The sequence below is a fragment of the Rhinatrema bivittatum genome, chromosome 18 (assembly GCF_901001135.1).
Source record: "Rhinatrema bivittatum chromosome 18, aRhiBiv1.1, whole genome shotgun sequence".
Lineage (NCBI taxonomy): Eukaryota > Metazoa > Chordata > Amphibia > Gymnophiona > Rhinatrematidae > Rhinatrema > Rhinatrema bivittatum.
Genome location: NC_042632.1, coordinates 45,478,833 through 45,495,973, shown reverse-complemented (window position 1 = coordinate 45,495,973; position 17,141 = coordinate 45,478,833). Strand labels below are relative to the sequence as shown.

The 17,141-nt window shown below is 39.8% G+C and overlaps 1 protein-coding gene across 1 annotated transcript in view; it reads left to right on the top strand.

Annotated features, from left to right (window-relative positions):
* The window catches only part of SPOCK1 (SPARC (osteonectin), cwcv and kazal like domains proteoglycan 1), a 384,555-nt gene that overhangs the window by 160,583 nt on the left and 206,831 nt on the right, over nt 1–17,141 (top strand). The window lies entirely within an intron of this gene.

The following is a 17,141-nucleotide window of genomic DNA, read 5'->3' as shown; positions in this document are numbered from 1 at the left end:
ATCTGAGACCTTTTTTTGACTGAAAAGGCCCCGAACATCACACTGTTCTATTTTTATATAAATCTCTTACTCAAAGAGAAAATCCACTTCAATTTACAAATGTACCATAGGGCTGGCAACAGGAATTGGAGTTGGTGGCTCTCCCATCTCAATATTTAAAATATTTTTCCAGGATCCGTAATGTTACTACTAATGTAGGCCTGTGGGGAAACATACTACAAGTTTCTCAAGCAGTCATATGTATCTTGTAAACAAGCATGTGTTTGGAGGCTTTGCCAATCAGAGCATTGCCTCGTGTCAGATGGACATCAGTTTTGGTCGTGTTCCATTGGTAAGAAATTTTGCGGTAAAGCGCAGCAGTATTCCCATAGCATTATGGGAGTGTTCATACCTTTAGGAGTCCAGACCTTTCCTTTTGATACTCTGCATCAAATAGTCTTTAAAGATAAATTTATGAGGTTATTGGCAAAGAAAGCCATCTTGCAGAAGAGGTTGCCCCCCAAGGCTCCTACACTTATACAGTTGCGTCTCGCTATCCATCATCCATGTATTATGGAACTACATGTCGAAAAAATTGATGTGACTAGTAAGTGAAAAAGTTTCTGGCAAGTTTGAGACTATTTGCAATCACTACCTCATCAACTGAGAAGTCTAATTGTAAATATAGCACAGTGAGAAATGAATCCATATTATAATCCTTGTGCCTTATGGTTTTTATCTGCAAAGTGTGAGTGGGTGGGGTTAGGGGTGCTGGGTGTTTATAGTTCATGTATCACATGTATCTGCATTGGTTTGTGGAGTTGTGAAGTGTCATGCATTTATACATAATCGTTATATTGCATTGATTTGGTGTTAAAAATCGATAAAAAGATTTGAAGTAAAAAATGAAATGAAACAAAAATATTTCACGGTTATCATGTTTGTCATTTCATATGACTGCCACACCTAAAAAAATAAAACCCTTTTTCTTCAGTCTAGATGACAAAGAATTAACTTTGCACAGCATGCTCTTCTTCTGCTGAACCCACATCAACTCCATGTAGAATTTCACAAAACACTTTCATTCTAACCAGTAAAATTTAGATGAACAGCAGAAGTAAATGAAAACTTCATCTTAAAAGATTTTTATGCCTAAATAATTCATACTGTATTGGAAGAGAAGGAAATATTATTAATTTACTGGGAGCATTTACAGGAGTAATAATGAATACTAGAAGCAATGCATACTAAAAAGGGGTTTTATTTTTAACTTGAGATAATTTTCTCCACTGGATGCCATTTCTTCTGCTGTATTTTCCGGTTTTGTTTTGTTTTGCTTTTTTTGTGAGTTTAATAATACATGTATCTGTCAGTGGAAATAAAAATATGCTGTGCCAGAGCTATTATATCCCACATAGGAGCCTATTTACTAAGCTGAACTAATGCATTAACATGAGATTAAAGCATTTAATGCACTGAAAATCTTTAGCATTGGAATGACTGAGGGGGCTAGGGTCCAGGGGAGTAGGAAGATCTAGGAATTTGGGCAGGGGAGGGTAATAACTTTTTGCACTAAGGGCTGGGGGTTTAGGATCTGGGAGCAGCACCAGGGCCAGAACTATTGACAATTATTATTATTTTTTATTTTTTTTTTAATTTTAAACACTCAAGGGGCAGCAAAAATGAGGATGGGAGAGTGGTTCTCACAAGACTCCCAAGGGGCATTTACACACTGGGAGGAAGGTCTGAGGCACCTCCAACCCCTGTAAGAGAAAACCCAAGACATATTACACTCCTGGGAAATGTTTACTTACACTTTTTGAGGTGTAGCTAACTTTCTATCAAATACCATGGCTTGCTGATTTCACTGCAAACCGCAACATTTGGTTTCCATATGCATGACCTAATTTGCATGTATTTTCATGCAGTTGTATGCAAATCAAGTCATTTAAGTACCCACATTGAACTGGGTTTCTCAAGGGGAAGATAATGCGTGGGATTTGAGATACCACACATTGGGGCCAATGCAATAAGATGAGTGCAGAAAAAGGGCGCGCGTATCAAGCGTCTGTTTTCCTACCGCGTGCACAGCCACATCCCTGTGCACCCCAATGCCATATGTAAATGAGAAGCAGCGTAAAAAAGGGCATGCTATGGTAGAATGTGCTCAAAAGAGGTTATTGAATCAGGCACCCACAATTGCAATAGGCGCTCAATATGAGAGTCTGTTTTGATCACGCTTCCTTTGGTTATTTTGCTGAGGTGCCAGTTTCACATGCTGCAGGTTATTATATCAGGCGCCTATTGCTACGGGCATCTAAATTGTGCAGTCATAAGAAACGTGTGCTTCTTTTTGAACCAATAAATATAATATTTAATTTTTACCACTGCAAGTGGCAAATAATACTAAGGAGGAGGACCATATTTTGTAATGTTTCTCATGAGTCCTTGACTGTGAATTGACTTTACTCAAACTCTGTGGCTGCATTAAAAAGTGTGTATTGTCTCAAATCCCAAATACCCAAGGCCTGTGGTAGAGAAAATTTTGAGGTACCCACAGACATGCACAATTCTCTCTACAGCCAAAATTAATGTGCCACTTATTTACTGGTATCATTACTGGCAGTTTTTCTGAAGTCTTCATTGTTTTTCTGGAAAAACCTAGGAAGTACCCTTTATTTGTACAGAATTACAGATCGATTTCACTGTTGAATAAAGCTCTTGCCACACATCTAAACTCTGTGTTGGGAGATTTGATCAACCAGAATCAAATGGGATTTATGAAGGAACAATATATTTTTTTATAATGTTAGATTATTCCATGATCTTATACATGTAGCTCAAGGCCAGAAATACCTTGTCCTAGTAGTGACTATCGATGTTGAAAAAGCATTTGATCAAATGGAATGGAAATATATATTTAAAGTTCTGGCCTGTTTTAGATTTGGGGAAGATTTTATAAGGTATATAAGGGTGTTTTATAGATGTCCCAAGTCAAGACTAATGGCTAATATTATACTATCTGGTACTTTTGACCTCTGGCGGGGTACACGACATGATTGCCCTTATCCTTTGGAACCATTTTTATTGGCCCTATGACATGGACATGACAAAGCAAGGATATCTTATGGACAGAAGAATTACAAAGTAGTAGATTATGCTGATGACCTTTTATTGTTTTTGTCCAACCCAGAGACCTCCCTTCTATGTCTTTTGGAATTGTTTGAGAGTTTTTCGGGTTTTTTCAGGATATATAGTGAACTAAGACAAATACGAAATAATGCAATTGAATATTTAATATGTGCAATCTATAGTTTCTGGAATTGATTGTAGATGGTCCCAAGAGAGCTTTAAATACCTTGGCATTCAGTTTCTTCCTACAAAAGACTGTGTTCGATGTTATATATTCCAGGATTATGTGAATAGTGGAAGATGCTACAAGGCTGTGGTTTCCCCTATACTTCTGTTTGGGGAGAAAATTTGAGTCCGTCAAGATTGTGTTTGCCCAGCAGATTAAGTATATCTTGAGCATGTCCCATCCTTGTTTTCTAAAAGTTCTTATACAAGCTTAGATAGCTTGTTAGTTGCTTTCTTGTAAAAAGGAAAGATGCATTGCGCTGTGGAAGTTGAAATTAGTTAAGGAACAAGGAGGAGTTGGTTTCCCAGATTTTTTCACCTATCATAAGGTGTTCCTCTTCATTATGGTATCAGGTGGGTCACATCAGAAGACATGTTAACTTCTATTGTAAGGTGGCTATTCTTTGAAAGGGAGCTAGCCTTCTTGATCCCATTGAATTCGCTAGCAGACATGTGACTTCCTAAACATTTGAGTTTGATTCCTACCTTCACTGCTACCCATATGGCCTTGTGTTTATTTCATAAAACATTGGCAACAAACGGAACTCTAGTCTAAGTGCTCCATTGTGGCATTATCCTGCACTATTAATTAATAAAGTTGAGATTAACTGCCTATGGTGGCAACATAAAGGGATTTGAACTGTGGGACAGGTAATGGAAAATGGTCACTTACTTTCTTTCAATGATATAATTCAAAAATATGATCTGCCTCCCTCCCAGTTTTATCGATGGTTACAGCTGAAACACTGCTTGGAGCATTGCAAAATAAAGCAAGGACTTTTGGCAGACACCCCATGACTTTTCCCTCTTAGTTCTAAATTTCATTCTCTTGGACATGAGGCCTCTCTGATATAAAGCGTTACATGTTTCTTCCTCCTCTAGATGTGTGAGTTTGGAAAGAATATGGGAGAAGGATTTATTACTAGAATAGGACACATTTAATTTTAGTTGTGGCTGGTTAAATATGATGAAAACTCCTAGGTCAGATTGCCTCAATCTTTGTATTTTTTCACACATCGTACTACTTGGACTCCCATAAAAGTTGCACAAGGTGAGATTGAGTCCCACTGGGAATTGCTGGCATTGTTTAAGTCAGGAGAAGACTCTGGAACATATGCTCTTTGATTGTGCTAACATACATCCTTTTTGGATCCAAGAATGTGCATACATTCTCAAAATTTCCCCCCTTCTTACAAACTCTTGGGTGTCTTTCAGCTTTAGCTCTACAGGCTGGTTTTATGTAACTGGAAGAAGCACAGCATTCTGAACATCCACTTTTCATGGCATACAGTCTGTATGATTTATAAGTATGAATCAGTTGCTATGAATGACTTAGGGAGTCATTTTCCAACCGTATTGCACGCGAAAAGGGACTTTTCGCGTGCGATACCTAAATTGGGGAGGAGTCCGCACTGGAAGGGGAGGAGTCGGGGCGGCGTCAGGGTTGACGCCGCAGAAACTTCACTGATGGCGAAAGGTAAGACTCCTTATCGCTGCCAGTATCATGCCCAATAGAACCACCTTTCATGGTGGTGCTATTGGGTGCGAAAGCCGGCAGCGATAACACCACGGTGGTGCGATCGCTGCCGGCTTTCACAGGCCTGCCCCCCCCCCATTACCGCTGGATTCTCTAAGGTCTGTGACCTTAGAGAATCCAGGCCTTAATTATTAGACTAAATTCCATGCTATCTGGAAACCAATTACAGATTTTTTTGACTCTGTAAATTTTGCATCTGATATATGCTTATTGCATTATTACGATCTGCTATATATTGCTTTTATATATACTGACACCATTTCCTCCTGTATGTTCTTCTTTTGGTTTCTGTTATATCATTTGTTGTCTTTTTTTTTTCACTTTTGATAAGCACTGTTCTGTGTTATCAATAAAATGATTGAACCCCCAAAAAATAAATGCTACCATTATTATTACTAATGTTTTGAGATTGTAAATTTGAACCCTGATGTGTATCCCCTATTGAGGAATGAGAACTAGGGACCTAACCCTAGTTATGCTGATCCTCTCACTAGGCTTCTGGATCAACATCTGTTCCAACAGTTAGAAAATGCAATTAGCTTTGGTGGCAGGAGAATGTGCATTACTGCCTAGTTCATGTGTAAGAGGGTTTTCCTCTTATTAACAAACAGAAAGACTAAAATTTTCTGGCTTACAAATGTACTGATCCAGAAGACCCAGATTCAACAGCTTTTTTTTTTTTTTTTATATGTGCCTGCTCTTCCAGGAATCAGAACAACGTCTGTGTGTTTGGATAGAAGAGAAAAAAAAAGATATGAGGATACTTTGGAACCTCTCTCATACTGAATACTGTTTATACTGCAGCTTTCAGGGGAAGTCGAGGGTTCTCATTCTATGGAAATGTAAGGATTTGGAATAAACAGAGCGAACAGAGAACAAAGGAGCAACAAGCTATTGTTACAGAGACCCTGGTTGGAAATAACACCAGAGAAAAGGAACAAACCTTTTTTCAGATCTCAAGCAATGATTGTCCAAATTATAGTGACTCATTCAGCATGCCAGCTTATATTATTGCAAGAGGAATCACAGAGCATTTCAACAACATCTTGCAGTGGACAGGAGATAGGAACAACCACAATTAATTCAGGCAAACAGCAAATGAGGAGGGAGGGAGATTTACTTCTGATTATTTTCTGAGATTACATGTACCTTTTGAAAAATATTTATGTATTTATTTATTTAAATTCTTTTAATATACCGATGCTCAAGACAAGTCTTATCGTACCGGTTTACAGCAGGACCAGGGGAAACCATTTAACGCAATAAAAAGAAAGTTACAATGAACAGGGAGTACAGTTCAGGATATTTAAGAGAGAGAAAAAAAACACTAACATAACGTTCCTAAAAGTAATGTAAGATAGGAAAAAACAATTGATTAGTGTGGAGAGCTAATTTAACATTTAATATAAATGTTATAAATAAATAAATAATTCGAGCATAACAGTTCCTTTGGATACTTGGCTGCGGAAGCATCATACCAGGGCGATGACCTGGGCCAGGAATGGGGCATTGACAGGGGAAGTGGTTATAGGCGCGGAGGAAAGGTGATGGGAGCGGAGTAGGAGACATTGCTAGTTGGGGAGTGTCTCCTCAGGAGAAGGCTTGAGAGAACAGCCAAGTTTTCAGTTTCTTTCTAAAGGAGAGATGGCATTGTTCCTGGCGTATATCTGGGGGTAATGAGTTCCATTGATGTGGTCCCGCAGTGGACAGTGCTCATTTTTGAATGGAGTTGTGAATGATGGATTTGTTTTGGGGGCGCCTGGAGAGATCCTTTGTATGCGGATCTGATCAGTCTGGTGGAGGTGTGGAGCTCGAGAGGGATTATGAGTTGGAGTGAGGAGTGATGATAAATGGTTTTGTGGATGATGGTCAAGGTCTTGAACAGTATTCTATAGTGGATGGGAAGCCAGTGTAGGTGTTTAAGTATCGGTGTGATGTGGTCCTTGCAACGAGAATTTGTGAGGATCCTGGCTGCTGCATTTTGCAGCATCTGTAGAGGTTTCGCTGTGGAGGAGGGGAAGTCGAGTAGTAGCGCGTTGCAGTACTCAATCTTTGAAAACAGTATGGCTTGGAGGACTTAACGGTAATCATGAAAGTGCAGGAGAGGTCTTAGCTGTTTTAAAACATGTAGCTTATAGAAGCATTCCTTTGTAGTGTTGTTAATGAACTTTTTGAAGTTCATTCTATTGTCCAGAATAGCACCGAGGTCTCTCACCTGGCTTGCTGATGGTAAGATTGTGTTGCAGACTTGGGGGTTATAATTGGGAGTGATGACGAGGAGTTCAGTTTTGGATATATTAAGAACCAGATTGAGACTGGAAAGTAGGAGGTTGATGGAGTGAAGGCAGCTGTTACAGAAGTTTAGGGTGCTGGAGAGGGGATCCGTGATGGGGATTAAGATCTGCACGTCATCAGCGTAAATAAAGTGGGTAAGGTTGAGACTTTCTAGAAGCTGGCATAAGGGTTGCAGATAGATATTAAACAGGGTAGGGGATGATGAGAAACCCTGGGGTACTTGATTGGAAAGGACGGGGTGGGATTCTTTGTCGTTTATTCTGACTTTGTAGTGCCTGTTGTTGAGGATTGATTTGAACCAGGTGAGAGCGGTGCCTTGATGCCGATTTTAGCCAGACGGTTTATGAGGATTGAATGATTTACTGTGTCGAATGCTGCTGACATGTCGAGGAGAGCCAGAAGGTAGGATTGGCCTTTGTCAAGACCCATCAGGATGTTGTCCGTTAACGAGAGTAAGAGTGATTCCATGTTTAAGCGTTTCCAGAAACCGAATCGAGATGGGTAAAGAATGTTATGGGAGTCAAGGTAATCTATGAGTCGGTTGTTGACCAGTTTTTCCATTAGCTTGGCAATAAATGGTAAGTTGGCAATGGGGCGGAAGTTTCCCATCCAGGTTAGGTTTTTTTAGTAGGGGTTTTAGACAAAGTGAAGAGCCCTTGGGCCACTGCTGCTTTATTGTCTCTATACTTCTTACTTTTCGGTGTTCTGATGCATGCGCTGCAGCGAAGCATTTTATAAAGACAACTCCCAAATGGCAAGTACCTGGGTAAATTGGCCTTGATAAAAGTTGCCCTCCTCAGCCCAGCTCAAACGATCAGTGGGCCACTTTTAGCCGGGTTAAAAAGAGGCTTACCTGGGGGAGGCAAACAGCATGGGTACATTTGATGTTCAGATGTAATGGGTACTTTTTCAAATGGGTTCCACTCAAAAAAAAAAACAAACAGCTTATGCACACATAAGTAGTACGTATCTGCATATTATGCTATTTTGTAAACATCAAAAGTATACTCATATTTTTTATTTCATGCACACATTTTACTGGTGCAAAACAGGGGCAGTCTAGGGGCATTCCAGGGCGAGGTGAAGAAGTATGCACAGAAGCTGCTATTTTATAAGCGATGTAAGTGTATAAATTATTGAATTTATTCATACAAATTTACACCTTAAAATTGACTCAAGCAAGTAAAAGTCAGACTTCTCTGTTGCCAGTAAAATTTTTGGATGGGGTGAACTGTCAAAGTTGGGAGATACACACGTCTCTTGGGCCGGCCTGCACCACGCGGATTTTAAAAAGCATACAAGTATACGCGGATCTCCCGGCATGCACATAAATCAAAAAATTAAAAAGGGGTGGGACATGGGTGTGGTCTGGGTGGAGCATGGGCAGTCCAGGAAAATCACTTGAAATATGCACACAAGAATTTACGTGCACAAGCATGTGCCAGGCTCCCCTGCCGCATAACTTTACTTCTGCTATGGATCGCACATAAGTACTGAAACAAAAAAAAATGAGGGTAGTTAGCGGGGTTTTAAGGGTTGGGGCTAAAAAAGTAATAGGGAGACATTAACTAGGGGGGGGGGGGTAGGAAGTCCTATTCTTTACCTGGGCGAACTGGGAACAGAATGGGGAAACTGGTAATTGTGTCAGCACACGTATCTAATAAAACCCTCCTACTTACACGGTATAGCCGGCATTTGCGTGCATCCATATAAAATTGCTCACACATGTACGTGCATACAGCCAATTTTATATCGTGTGTGCTTATAGGTGCATATGTTATAAAATGGTTGCGTCCATTAGCGCAAGCCGGTATTCGTGCGTATCTGTCCGCCCACATGGCTGTTTAAAGGTTATTGTCATACTACATATGTACCTTAAGAGTAATTTTCAAAAGCATTTACACAGTTAAAACTAGGTTCTACACATGTAAATGCACTTTACCCGAGTAAGTGGATTCTTAAAAATAGCAACTGTATATGCTATTGAATTTGCCATAAGTTTTATACCCGTAAGTGCACTTTATGCATGTAATGACTTTTGAAATTGCTACGTTACATATACGCATGTTAAATTTTCAAAGGCCGGCGTGCACAAAAACCAGTGGTTACACGTGTGGCCGGGCCCTGCACATGCCGCGCGCATTTTCTAAAGGGCCTAGCCATGTGTGTAATCACCGATATGTGCATAAGTGCCGGGCCTCTCAGAAGGGTCGGTCGGAGGGCGGCGGGCCAGGACAGCTCCATTCTATGCTGTTGACGCACGTGGGCTTTTAAAATTCCCCCTCCCGCAAATGTGCAGGCGGACGTTAAAATGCGCCTGTGCATGTGCACGCAGATATCGTATTTTATAAAAGCACACGTGTTATAAAATAGCGGCATCCATGTGCGCATGCCGGGAACCGCGTGCACAGATGGGCATGCGCTGCTTTGAAAATCAACCTTTGCAAGTCTGCTGATTTTCAAAGTCTTGTTTATGGAGGCTTTTGAAAGTAGATGCATAGCCACTATCTGGCTAAGAAAGTTAGTCAGCAGTTTGGCCACCCCACTGAATATACCCAGCTATCTAAAAGTTAGGCAGCTAACTTTAAACCAGCTCAATATCAAATGAAATAAATAATTAAATAAGAGAAACTGTCTGGATAGTTAAGTTTTGAAAATTTCCTCCAAGTACCTGCATACAAACGTTTGTGTGAACTTTGCAACTAGCTGCCCTATTCAAAATTATCCTGTATAGATATAAATCAAATATCTTAATTGCATCATTAGACAAATGTATAATTAATATATCGAACATTTTACCCCAAATAAGCCACTGAAATTTTTGTTATTGAAGTAAGGTTGTCAAGTTTCAACCGTCAAATTTCCAAATACTTGGAGATGATGTTTAATGTCTTCACTGATGAGCTTTTTGCACATGGGAATTTTATTGCTACTTATTTGCACATAGGGGCAGATTTTCAAAGGCTACGCATGTAACACATGTGCATAACCCGAGAAAATCTGCTCCTGCATGCGCCGAGCCTATTTTGCATAGGCTCGGCAGCGAGCGCAAGCCCCGAGATGTGTGTATGTCCCGGGGCTTCGAAAAAAGGGCATTCCGGGGGCGGGGTTGTGGGCGGGGAGCTGGTTCGGGGGCAGGGCTGAGGCCTCCGGAACAGCTGCCATGCTGGGGGATGGCGCGCCAGCAGCCGGCTGGAGCACGCAAGTTACACCTGCCCAGAGGCAGGCGTAACTTCAACGATAACGGTAGGGGGGGTTAGATAGGGCTGGGGGTTGAGTTAGACAGGGGAAGGGAGGAGAAGAAGGGGGGAGGGTGGAAGGAAAGTTCCCTCCGAGGCCACTCTGATTTCGAAGTGGCCTCGGAGGGAATGGAGGAAGCCTCTAAGTGAAACTCTGTCCCAAACCCTCCTCTTTCCTGAGCACCTCTTCATGGTCTGGGTAAAATTGCTTGTAAACATGACATATGCAGGTAATTTTAATTGCATATTGAACAGGAAATTTAATAAAACCACATTTCGACACCCTAAAACAGTCCTTTATGTATGGAAAGGCACTTGAAAATTACCCCTAACTAAACTTGTGATGTATAAAAAGTGATTTGTACCAGGTTTGGCATGGCACCTGCCCTTAAATTGCTTGGCTACTATAATATCTATTGGCTCATTTGGATAAGTCATTTATGCCAAAATTGATTAATTTAAGCACATGCCCTGCATAATATTGAAAAATGTCATCTGCTGCTTAAGAAGCTCCTCCTGTAATGACAGAAACTAATATGCCAAGGTTAATGGTCATTCTCATCTGCCACAAAGGTACTGCAGTAAGTGCTTTGGGAGCCAAAGACTAATTTGAGCATGAAAGCACATTGCACAAAACGTGTGTGTAACGGTCATGGGTGACCTGTGTCAAGGCAAGCAAGTTGCGAGCATTGAACGCTTACTGTATAAAAGTTTTCCTGGTGAACCTTGGGGTACCCCCTAAAGGAAACCTTATTATTGCAGAAGTCATACTACGAACACAAACCAGCCACCAATCAAGTCAGGGATTGCTCTGTAACTCAAAATGGTGCCAAAGGGAATTGATCTGTTAAGAAATATTTTGAAAGTTTTGATGCAAAATAGCTATTCATCAATGCCCTTTTCTTAACAAATTGGCAAATAAAGATTAGGCTGCCATGATAAAAAAAAAATGTATACTGTTAGATTCAAGTAATAAACATAAAATACAGAGCACTTAATAGTAAAAGAGTCCGGTACCATTCCTTATGAGGCAAAAGGAGACTTTGTATGCTATGTGTTTAAAAGAAAAGGAAAGAAAATCAACACCATCTTTTGGAGGCCACAGGTAAAGGTAGGAACCAAAAGAATAGCTCAGTGGGCTATTAAACATAATTGTATTGTATAGTCAACTAATTTGAAGTATTTGGATGAGGTCCCAGGATATATGCACACCAAACAAGAGGCATATGGTTTTCCTATGATGTTCTGTTATAACAAGGTTATGCATTCGTTTGAAACGAATGGGTAAACATAACAAATATGCCCATATTCATTTCATTGGTGGCCCCCGAAAACAAATGGAGGAGTTCCACAAATGAAATGTATATTCTTCACCCCATTCATTTCTATGACTTATTGAAGTCTATGACAGTGTACTGCAGAGAAAAAAAACCTGGTAACTATACCAGAGTTGCTTGTGTGACCTCACTGCCTTCTCAGAGTTAACACAGGACAAAGTGGCAAGGAGAGTAGCCAGAGGATAAATCACAGTGCAGCATCTTTTTAACTAGCCTGGATCAAGTAATGCTGATGTTCTCCCACTGTAAAGTCTGAGCAATAAGCTTTGTATTTTCTCTCTAGCTGTTGGTGGAGAAGGACCTGCTATCAGAAGTTCTAACAGAGTTTTTAAAAAGCTTATAAACTGTGGGATTTGGCACTGGTAAAGGACTGCTTCTACTCTTTTCTTGTGTTCCTGTGTTCTCACACATTCACTGTGCCAAAAGGAAAAAATGCACTGCTCACGATTTTTATTTTTCTCTTAACTTGAGGAGGGTCAGGATGGGAGACAGTGTGAAGATTGCAGTTGCAACAGTGCTAGCCATTTTTTTTTGTCACTGTCTGGACACTAGTGAAGTGAGAAGTGTATGCTCAAAGACTGAAGAGAAGAGTCTTACCAGGCTACCCATTAGGGCTCAATATTCAAATGTAGCCAGATAAGTTAACTGGATAAGAATTATACAGCTACTGTACAAGGGATATTCTGCAGCATAACTATGCTGCTTAATATCTCTGCAAAACTTGCTAGGTAATCAGATAAGTCTTATCCAGCTAACTTTAGACCTACTATTCAGCAGGTCTAACTTATTTGATTAACTTAACCAGATAAGTCCAAATATTGGTACTTATGCAGCTAAGTTAATCAGATATTTACCTCCTATTTGATCCACGCACATCACAAATTACTAGGAAACCTCTCTGATAAGAGAGCAGTGTCATGCTCTGATTGTGACAAAATTCCAATCTTAAAGCAAATTTCACAAGAAACCCAAAATTCTACCCAACAGAAAGATCATATTCAAATAGGGAATGTAACAAAAGCTTTTATAATGACAGATCATTCTCTTCCTCTAAATCTGACAAGTGGCAGGTGCTTCAACCCATAGGAGTGATACCTCTCATGCCACTCTTCCTTGCTGCTATACCTCTTATCCTCCACCTTAAGGATCTTTCATCCACTAAGCATTGCTTCCATATATTGCGCCTTGAGGGCCTTGCTTTCACTCTGCCTTGTCATACCCCACTCTACACTGTTACTTTGAGGGGCTACATTGCACCCCTCATGGTGCCTTGATGTGTTGATGCTGTGTTGTCCCTTTATCAGTGCCTTTGGGTTTTTCCTGCTACTGTTTCTGCTTCATAGTTTCTTAGGATGTTGATGGTACTCTTGATGCCAACTTTGCCTCTTGTCTTGTCTTGCCTTCAAGAGTTTATGCCTCCATTGTTGACACCCTCTTTAGAAGCCTTGGGGTGTTCTTCCCACTCTTGCTGCTTCTTTGCTCCTCTGACGGTGCCTTGGAGAACTCTCGCCACTGCTGGTACGGCTTTGCCCTTTTACAATGCCTTAGGCTACTCATGCCACTTTTGATGCAACATTGACAGAGTCTTGAAGTGTTGGCATGTCTTCAGCATTCTGATGATGTCTACCCACCACTTTTATTAGAATTGATGAGGAAATCCCAATTTTGGAGCCCAAAATAGATGCAGTGCTTGTTCCATAGACTTTAATGGTAAATGGATGAACAAATAAAAAAAAACTAAAACATTTTTTTTTGTTTGAAACTAATGAACCCAACGGGAGTTCCCTATGAAGTGAATGAACCAAAATGAAAATGTTTCCTCTGCACATCCCTATGTCATAGTGCCTAACAAAACAAAGCTTACCCTGGAACACTGTCTCTGGTCTCCCAATGCATTGTAGTCATTTTGGTGCATCACTAACACCGCCCGAGGATTTTATTCTAGCCGACCTGAAAGCTGGCATCTCAAAACACTTGCTAACCTTATAAAAACATCTTTTTTTACTCAACTACTTTGTTTTCTTTTATTAATACCATTAGGCGCTGACAATTTTTTTTCAGACATGATTGATGCAGAATGTGCAATGCAGTGCAGGAAGCCATGTACACTTTTCAAGGCTTTCTTGGTGCCTGGCACCTGACCCTATACATTCCATAATGAGACCAGTTGTTATTTTTCATGGGGGAATTCCTTTCAGAGAGGCCAAGGACAAGAAGCCTCTGCAAAAGGGAATTGTAATAATTGGAGCAGCCTGGCATCTCAAAGAGGTATCGACCATTGCTCGCACACGGGGCTTACTTTAACCAACATGAGAGGCATGAATGAGTCTCTCAGGAAAAGCGTGGCTTTACAACCTCCTTCTCAATAATAGTACTTTTACAGCTGGGTTATACGACCACAGAACCTTCTGACCCAGCTTCCTATGAATTCCGTATTGCTGTTTCCTTAGGGGAGCACTCCTGTGTGCTTAAGTGGGTATATAAACATTTTATTTTATTTTTAAATTTTATTTATTGCGCATTTAACTCATTCCTTTTCATTGTAGCTCATTTGTGGATTTTTCCCCAGAAGCTAGTCAAAATCAAAACTTTTTAACAGAGGCATTTTTACTGGGGGATCAAAAGCCATTGTTTGTGTGCCTTTTAGAGTGGAATATGGGACATGGAGTTTGAGCCATATAGTTGTTGCCAGAAATGAATCACATCTCATGGGATGCAGCTTTGTTTACCATATATTTTTAACAAGAACTGGGTAACCATATTATATTTTCATGGCTGAAATTCTGAAAAGTATTGTTACAAATGTTCTCCTAAACTGGTCTCTGAGCTATAATTGCCACTTCATATGAGGCAACCTAAACTTTGTTTTGAGAATACAAGGTTTTGTAATAGATTTTTGGAAAAATAAATCTTATTTTCCTCAATGTGTCCATGAGACACTTCTGCTTTGATGTGTGTCATCTGTTTCGGTCAGTCATAAGTGCATTATCTTTAATAGAAGAGGACATTATAGTAATTGTGTGCCTATTCAAGATATACTTTTCAGTTTCTGAATTGTTTCAGAAATATGCTTCTAAAGAATTTAAATCTTTTTATTTCATTTTATGCATGACTTATAGCAGGAGATTTCGTTCTCAGTCATCTACTTGACCATAGCTTGCAAAGCATATTCAGAATCTATATTATTTCTAATTTGAATGCTTTATGAAAATATCCAGATGCTGTAATATCAACAGAGCCAGGAAAGAGAGTTACGGAGCATTCTTAGAGAGGAGGAGGAAGAGGAAGAGAAAGAATTAAGAAGATACTTCCAAACTAGTTAGATCCAGCTAAAATCTAGACATCACTGCAAACATGGATTACTTGGATCAAAGGAATTGGAACAGGGTTACAAAGCCTTTAGGTCACTGACTCAAATCCAATATGATGTAGGTTAGTAATGACCAAATGTCATTATCAACTGAAAGCCTATGTAAAATGAATTGGTATTTTCATTATAGTTGACCACCTCACAAAAAACAGCACCATAATTCAGTACCATTTGGCACCTATATTGGCAGTCTTAGCAGAGAGACAAAAGATTACAAGGCATAAAGCCTGAATGTCCCTATCACCCCCAAAGGTGATTCTTCCAGAGTATAATTGGTAGCTATTGACCAAACAATGTTGAGAAACTTGCATTGTTACTGCCCGAACTATACTTGTTCTTTGGATGAGTGAAGGGCTTTGGTTTCCAGTGCTCTGAGATCTGCACCTTTCAAAAGCATTTAATTTACTAGGAAAAAAATCAATGAAACCTGATTACTTTTCAAGTTTTCAGGTCTACCTATTAAAGCCATTTATTAATCATTTGCCCAGGAAGTAAAGCTGCAGACAATGAATACTGAAAAGAGACAAAAGAAAGGAATATTCATGTAATTGGTGAACTCTGGTACCCTTGCCTATTCCTTCTTCTCCATTAGGCTTGTAGCTTATTCATAATCTGCCCTCACCTGGGTTATGGTGAACTCAGCCTTCATTTGCTGCTACCTGGGTTACTTTACATTTTTATTCCCTCCTTACCTCCCATCTAGTCCAACCATTTCAGCAAAGTGCAGGCCATGATTCCCTTCAATGTCCAGAACAAATGCACTCATGAATCAACTTCCTATGGACTATGTCCACTACCTCCACAGTTTTTCCAATCCTGGCCAGCCCAAGAAGCAGGAATTGAGCCGAAAGTGTCCTGCATGAGAAATCATGGCTCTTCCCTTGGGCCATTAGGAAGGACAGGAAAATTATACTAAGGTGAATAAATGCAACATTGCTTTTCCATATGAATCTGCTGTATTCTGAAAGGGTTTGCGATTGCATATCTTCCTCCCATTTGACGCCTTCTGCCGTCATTACTATTGAATCCCTCTTACTCAGTCTTATCATAGTAAAATATCACAGTGGATGAAGTGCTCCATAATAATGTTTTATTCTGTAGCTTCGCATAATTTTAGTGAGGTTTGTTCAATCTGGTCCCCGGTATTTTGAATGGTATTCCAATCATTATCCTCTCTGATGTTGGACACAGTTTAGCAATGTACACTTTGATAACTATGCAGTTTAATGCAATACAATTATTGAAGTGCACAGTAAAAGCTGTCATGTTCTTTATGGGAATTATTTGCTTTACAAATAAAAATTAAATAGGTATTTTATTCTTATCTAGCTATCAGCAATGACGTCCTTGGATATTTTATTCCTATCCATCCAGTGTACCATTTTTCAGGTTAGGATCATACTGGGAAGGTCGTTATTAAATGTCTGGCTTTGTGGCTCCTAACAATTGTACTCAGCTGTGCCTTGAGGACGCGATAAGCCTAAAGAAAAACATTGTCAAATAAAATGCTACTTGTAAGAATCTCATATCTACTGTGCTTTTACATTTAGCAAGCCCTAGTTAGAAGCAATGTGCAAGACAGGTTCTGAAAAAGATAATTATTTAGAGCTGTCACAACTGATGTAAGTAATGATTTTGAGCCATTTAGCTCTTCCCTGTCTCAGTAAGACCTAACTTTTGCAAACGACAGGTATAGGCAGTAGAATTGCAGGTGCTCTGTTCTATTATAGTCACTTTGACATAGCACAAGATAATGAGGAGAGCTCTGTGGTTTATGTAGACAAATTACACCAACCAAAATTTCTCTTGAGGTGACAGTTTCTCTGAGATGGAGAAGACAAGTGGTATATTTTTATTTTTCTTTCCAGAATGATAATATTGTCTCTAAATTAACTGTATAGATATATGTGATCCCTCTAATTTTTCTAAAAATCTCAAGTAAAGACCACATGCATGCAGGTTAGTTCAATTTATTAATCTCCACTTGCTAAGGACCAGTAGGAAAAATGCAAAGTCACTGGAGTGTA